This window comes from Pristiophorus japonicus, chromosome 18, assembly GCF_044704955.1.
Source record: "Pristiophorus japonicus isolate sPriJap1 chromosome 18, sPriJap1.hap1, whole genome shotgun sequence".
NCBI lineage: Eukaryota > Metazoa > Chordata > Chondrichthyes > Pristiophoridae > Pristiophorus > Pristiophorus japonicus.
This window is the reverse complement of record NC_091994.1, coordinates 22,980,211-22,987,564: the sequence shown is the minus strand read 5'-3', so window position 1 is coordinate 22,987,564 and position 7,354 is coordinate 22,980,211.

Here is a 7,354-nt window from a genome sequence, read left to right as displayed (position 1 = left end):
CCCCTCCCTCTCCCCCACCCCTCCCTCTCTCTCCCCCCCTCCCCCCTCCCTCCTCCCAACCCCCTCCCCTCTCCCCTCCCCTCCCTCCCCCTCCCTCTCCCCTCCCCCACTCTCTCTCTCCCCCCCCTCTCTCTCTCTCTCTCTCTCCCCCCCCCTCTCTCTCTCTCTCTCCCTATCGGACCCCCGCCGGCTACTCTTGGCCCCACGTCCGCTACTCTCGGTCCCAGGACTGCCGCTCTCGGCTCCATGCCGGTGGGGGCTGGTAGGAGGGTGGAGCTTGACAGGAGGTGGGGCTTGTCACCTGTCTGTGAAAAAAGTGCAGTACAGGCAGGGGTGGGTGCGGGGCTAGACAGACGCCTGTCTATCAAAAACAGTGCAGTACAAATAGTTACATAGTTTATAAAGGGCCTTCCATGTACTTTACAGAAGATTTGGAGAAACACTGAGCAGCAGTTATATGAGGAACAAGAGTGCAGCTGAAGAAGATTTTTGATGAGATTTAAGAAAGGAGGTCCAGAATGCATGAGAATAATGGCGGAAGAGTCTACCACCAATAGTGGGGGAGCAGCCACAGATTAGACTAGACTTGGAAGAGCTCAGGATGTGGCTAGGAGTTGGGCCGGAGAAAACTGCAGCGGTAGGATCGTAAAACAAGGAAGTTGATTTTTAAGTTGACATGCTGGAGGTTGAGAAGCCTTTAAAGGTCACTGAAGACAAGGGTGAGTGGTTTATGTGTCACAAGATACAAGTGGCAAAGTTACGGATGAGTTGGAGTTTTGTAAGATGGAGTTTGGGAGGCCATTGCGAAGAACATTGAAAAAGTCAAGGCTTCAGGTGACCCCAGGTTTTGGGTGAGGTGGGATACATTGGTAGGTGATACTCAAGATGGGAGTAAGCAATTTTGGTGACAGACCAGATGTGGAAATTTAAAACTTCCGTAATTAAAGATTTTGGGCACACCAAGAAATTCTTGCTCACAGTCTTGCTACTTACCAATTATTTATATTATAATTTTTTTTTAAAATTGGAATAATATTTAAGTTTTGTAATTCTTATGAAAGTAAGCTACCTGTGTAGCTAGTGGTTAACAAATAAGAGTGTTAACACATTGGTTACAAGGTGGGTGGGTGAGAAATACAAGAGGAGGAGGTAGTTTGTAATCTGTCTGCTCTATGTCAAAAGGCAGACTGCTCCTTCACCCAAATAGAGTTGGTTGCTAAAGTGTTGCATTGAGTGAGCATATCTGAGTGGGTTGTGAGGTCTTCTTCTACTTAGGCTGTCCCCTGGAGTTAAGGATGACCTGCTTCCACACTAATATGAGTTCTAAGGTGACTAATGTGTCCTATGTGGGACCTACAGACTCTGTCACAGGTGGGGCAGGTGGTTGAAGGGACGGGTGGGTGGGGTGCTTGGTTTGTTGTACGCTCCTTCCGCTGTTTGTACTTGGCTTCCGCGTGCTCCCGACGAAGAAACTCAGTGTTCAGCTTCTCCTCCACTTTGGGCGGTGGGGATGTTACATTTTTTCAAGGAGGCTTTGAGGGCATCCTTGAAGCGTTTTCTCTGCCCTCCTGGGACTTGCTTGCCATGACTGAGCTTGGAGTAGAGTGCTTGTTTCGGCAGCCTTGTATCAGGCATGCGGACAATGTGGCCTGTCCATCGGAGCTGATTGAGCATGATCAATGCCCCTATGCTGGGGATGTTGGCCTGAGAGAGAACACTAACATTGGTACGCCTATCCTGCCAATGGATTTGCAGGATTTTGCGGAGGCAGCGTTGGTGGTACTTCTCCAGCGCTTTGAGGTGCCTATTGTGAGATATTGGAACAGAGGGTGGGCATCCTCCTTGAAGCACTTACAAGAACAGTATAGATCTTTTGTATGTTCATAGTTCTATACTAAGAGTAAATGCTTTCAAAATATTTTTCTAAGTTATAGTGCCGCCTACTGCTTGAGCTCGAGCTTGAGTTGAGAGTTTCTGGGCTTGAGGGGCAGTTAGCATCACTACAGTGTATGTGGGAAGCTGAGAGTTTCTGGATAGCATGCTTCAGGAGGTTGTCACCCTGCAGCAGCTAGTGAGAGTTCAGGAGGAGTGGGAATGGGTAACCACCAGGCAGACTAGGAGGGACAGGTAGGCGGTGCAGGAATCAACCATGGCACTCACAAACTGGTATTCAGTGTTAAACACCATTGAGGGTGGTGACAGCTTGGGGCAATGCAGTCGGAATCAAATCCACAGCACTGTGGGAGACTCGGCTGCAAAGTGTAGAAATGCAGTTGTTACAGGGGATTCGACAGTCGGGGGTGGACAATCTTTTCTGCAACAACAGATGCTGGTCCTGAATAGTGTATTTTCTCCCAGGGTAAAGCACATCACTGAATGGGTAAAGGACATTCTGCAAGGGGAAGCAGAACAGCCAAATGTCGTGATCCATGTTGGGATCAATAACATACGTTGGAAAAGGGTTGGGGTCTGACAGGCAGAGTTTCAGGAGTTAGAAACATACTTGTCAAGTTTCGGGCCACGCCTAGAACGGCGCAGCCCCGACCTGGACGCCCGTTTTTCGCGCCTAAAAGTGCGACAGAAAAATACCTCTGAATTCTCCGGCTCCTTGCTGGTCCCTGCGAGCTCAGCGCGGCGCGCACACAGCAGCGGGAGGGCGGAGCCACAGAGTCGCGCCGATTCTGCAAGTGGAGGGGGACGGGGCTAAGTTAAATGAGGCAATGTCGTGCCGGAAGCCCTGCCGCCCGCGCGCGCACGCGCAGTAGCCCAGAAACATTGGCACTCTGCCATTTTTAAAGGGACTTAAAGAAAAGTGTTGATTTGTCTCATGGACCCCTATCCCGTGGCCGAATGGCCTCAGTCTCCCTCGCAGCTCGAAGGCTGCTTGCTGTGTCTTCGGTCGCCGTCAGCCACTGCCGCCGCCCCTATCCCCTGGCCGAATGGCCTCAGCTTCCCTCGCAGCTCGAAGGCTGCTTGCTTGCTGTGTCTTCGGCTGCTGTCGAGCCACTGACGCCGCCCCTGTCTCCTACATGGAAGGAAGGCCTGCCTGAAGCACCGCAGCTCGAAGGCTGCTGCTGCTTCTCACAGGTAGGGATATTCAATATTTTGTCATTGCTTTGTTTATAATTTTTTAGTCAGGATGGCTCTTTATTTGTATAAGTAAGAGTGTTGAATGCTTGTAGAATTTAATTACTTCCCTTCCCCCCCACCGCCCTCGTTTCCTACGCCTGATTTGTAAAGTGTAGACAAGGTTTTTCTGAGCGTACAAAAATCTACACTTACTTCATTCTAAGTTAGTTTGGAGTAACTTTTCACTGCCTAAACATTCAAAACAGGCGTAAGTGGCCAGACACGCCCCCTTTTGGAAAAAAAAATTCTGTTGCAAAATGAAACTGTTCTAACTGACTAGAACTGGAGCAAACTAAATGCCGAGAATTGCAATTTCTAAGATACTCCATTCTAAACCAGTTGCTCCAAAAAAATAGGAGCAACTCAAGCCGAAACTTGAGCCCATAGAAACGTAGAAATTTATAGGAGGCCATTTCGGCCCATCGTGTCCGCGTCGGCCGACAAAGAGCCGCACGGCCCTCGGTCAGCAGCCCTGAAGTTACATGTAAACCTATGAACAATGATGGAAAGGCAAAGAGCACCCAGCCCAACCAGTCTGCTTCACACAACTGCGACACCCCTTATACTGAAAAGATCGACACTCCACCCCAACCGGAGCCATGTGATCTCCTGGGAGAAGCAAAAAGCAGATAAAAACCCAGGCCAATTTAGGGAGAAAAATGCTGGGAAAATTCCTCTCCAACCCATCCAGGCGATTGAAACGAGCCCAGATCATCACCCTGGCCGTATTAGATTACCTGCAGTACTTACCATTATATCTGCTCCATCCAACAAAAGATCATCCAGTCTAATCCCAATTACCAGCTCGAGGTCCATAACCCTGCAGGTTGTGGCACTTTAAGTGCCCATCCAACCATCTCTTAAAAGTGGTGAGGTTTTCTACATTCACCACTCTTCCAGGCAGCGAGTTCCAGATCCTCACAACCCTCTGCGTCAAAAAGCCCCCCCTCAAATCCCTTCTAAACCTTCCACCAACCACCTTAAAACCATGCCCCCTCATAATAGACCCCTTCACCAATGGAAATAGGCCCTTACTATCCACTATGTCCAGGCCCCTCAATATTTTGTACACCTCAACCTCCTCTGTTCCAATGAGAACAAACCAAGCCTATCCAATCTGTCCTCATAATTATGATTCTCCATTCCAGGCAGCATCTTAGTAAATCTCCTCTGCACCCTCTCTAATGCAATCACGTCCTTCCTATAATACGGCGACCAGAACTGCACGCAGTACTCCAGCTGTGGCCTAACCAAAGTATTATACAATTTAAGCATAACCTCCCTGCTCTTTTCTTATATGCCTCGGCCAATAAAGGCAAGCATTCTGTATGCCTTCTTAACCACCTTATCCACCTTGCCTGCTACTTTCAGGGAACTTTAGATAAGCACTCCAAAGTCCCTCTGTTCATCTACACTATTAAGTGGCCTACCGCTTAATGTGTATACCCTTTCCTTATTAGCCCTCCCAAAATGCATCACCTCACACTTCTCTGAATTAAATTCCATTTGCCACTGCTCTGCCCACCTGACCAGTAGATTGATATCCTCCTGCAGCCCATGACTTTCCTCTTCATTATCAACCACACAGCCAATTTTAGTGTCGTCTGCAAACTTCTTAAACATACTCCCTATATTCAAATCAAAATCGCAGATGTATACCACAATCAGCAAGGGACCCAGTACTGAGCCCTGCAGAACCCCACTGGAAACATCCTTCCAGTCACAAAAACATCCATTAACCATTACCCTCTGCTTCCTACCTCTAAGCCAATTTTGGATCCAACTTGCCACTTTGCCCTGGATCCCATGGGCTTTAACCTTCATGACCAGTCTACCATGTCGCTGAGCCGGGAGCAGCGTGAGTCCATTGGTGAGGCCTATAAAAGGTCAGGCGATGCATGGAGAGGCGTCGCTGAGCCGGTAGCAGCGAGAGTCCATTGGTGAGGCCTATAAACGGTTGGGAGGTGCGTGGAGAGGCGTCGCTGAGCCGGGAGCAGCGCGAGTCCATTGGTGAGGCCTATAAAAGGTCAGGCGATGCATGGAGAGGCGTCGCTGAGCCGGGAGCAGCGCGAGTCCATTGGTGAGGCCTATAAAAGGTCAGGCGATGCATGGAGAGGCGAGCTTGTGCAGCTACAGGGGGAAGGCAAAAAAGAAGTAGAAAGAAATAGAAAGGTGACATCACAGCCAAGGGGGTAAGTGATTGGCTGGATTGGTGAGTAGTTTTTCTTTTTTCTCTTCTGTAACAGTGAGTAAACTTTAGCATTGTTGTTGTCAATTTAAGCGTATCTAAGGGTTAATTCATGGCAGGAGAGCTCGATCACGTGATATGCTCCTCCTGTACCATGTGGGAACTCAGGGATACTTCCGATGTCCCTGACGACTACGTGTGTGGGAAGTGTATCCGCCTCCAGCTCCTGACGGACCGCGTTGCGAAATTGGAGCTGAGGGTGGATTCACTCTGGAGCATCCACGATGCTGAGAATGACGTGAGTAGCACGTGGAGCGAGTTGGTCTTACCGCAGGTGAAGGGTCCACAGCCAGCTAGGGAATGGAAGACCAGCAGGAAGAGCAGTACAAGGAAGGTAGTGCAGGGGTCCCCTGCGATCATCCCCCTGCAAAACAGATACACCGTTTTGAGTACTGTTGAGGGGGATGACTCATCATGGGAGGGCAGCAGCAGCCAAGTTCATGGCACCGTGGCTGGCTCTGCTGCACAGGAGGGCAGGAAAAAGAGTGGGAGAGCGATAGTGATAGGGGATTCAATTGTAAGGGGAACAGATAGGCATTTCTGCGGCCGCAACCGAGACTCCAGGATGGTATGTTGCCTCCCTGGTGCAAGGGTCAAGGATGTCTCGGAGCGGGTGCAGGACATTCTGAAAAGGGAGGGAGAACAGCCAGTTGTCGTGGTGCACATTGGTACCAACGACATAGGTAAAAAAAGGGATGAGGTCCTACGAGACGAATTTAAGGAGCTAGGAGCTAAATTAAAACGTAGGACCACAAAAGTAGTAATCTCGGGATTGCTACCAGTGCCACATGCTAGTCAGAGCAGGAATCACAGGATAGCTCACATGAATACTTGGCTTGAGCAGTGGTGCAGCAGGGAGGGATTCAAATTCCTGGGGCATTGGAATTGGTTCTGGGGGAGGTGGGACCAGTACAAACCGGACGGTCTGCACCTGGGCAGGACCGGAATCAATGTCCGAGGGGGAGTGTTTGCTAGTGCTGTTGGGGAGGAGTTAAACTAATATGGCAGGGGGATGGGAACCAATGCAAGGAGACAAAGGGAAACAAAAAGGAGACAAAAACAAAAGACAGAAAGGAGATGAGTAAAAGTGGAGGGCAGAGAAACCCAAGGCAATAAACAAAAAGGGCCACTGAATATAAAGGGGCTGCAGGAGGGGTCAAAACTAAAAATCATGGTTTAAAAACTAGTATTAAAACACTCTACCTAAACGCACGCAGCATTCGAAATAAAGTAAATGAGTTGACGGCATTACAAATGGGTATGATTTGGTGACCATTACATAAACATGGTTGCAGGGTGACAAAGACTGTGAATTAAACATACAAGGGTATCTGACGATTCAGAAAGATAGACAAGAAGAGAAAGGAGGTGGGTTAGCTCTGTTAATAAAGGATTATATCAGGGCAGTTGTGAGAGACGATATTGGCTCTAATGAACAAAATGTTGAATCATTGTGGATGGAGATTAGAGATAGTAAGGGGAAAAAGTCACTGGTGGGCGTAGTTTATAGGCCCCCAAATAATAACTTCACGGTGGGGCGGGCAATAATCAAGGGAATAATGGAGGCATGTGAAAACGGAACGGCAGTAATCATGGGGGATTTTAACCTACATATCGATTGGTCAAATCACATCGCATGGGGTAGCCTTGAGGAGGAATTCATTGAATGCATACGGGATTGTTTCTTAGAACAGTATGTTACAGAACCTACATGGGAGCAAGCTATCTTAGATCTGGTCCTGTGTAATGAGACAGGAATAATAAACGATCTCCTAGTAAAAGATCCTCTCGGAATGACTGATCACAGTATGGTTGAATTTGTAATACAGATTGAGGGTGAGGAAGTAGTGTCTCAAACGAGTGTACTATGCTTAAACAAAGGGGACTACAGTGGGATGAGGGCAGAGTTGGCTAAAGTAGACTGGAAACACAGACTAAACGGTGGCGCAATTAAGGAACATTGGAAGACTTTTAAGG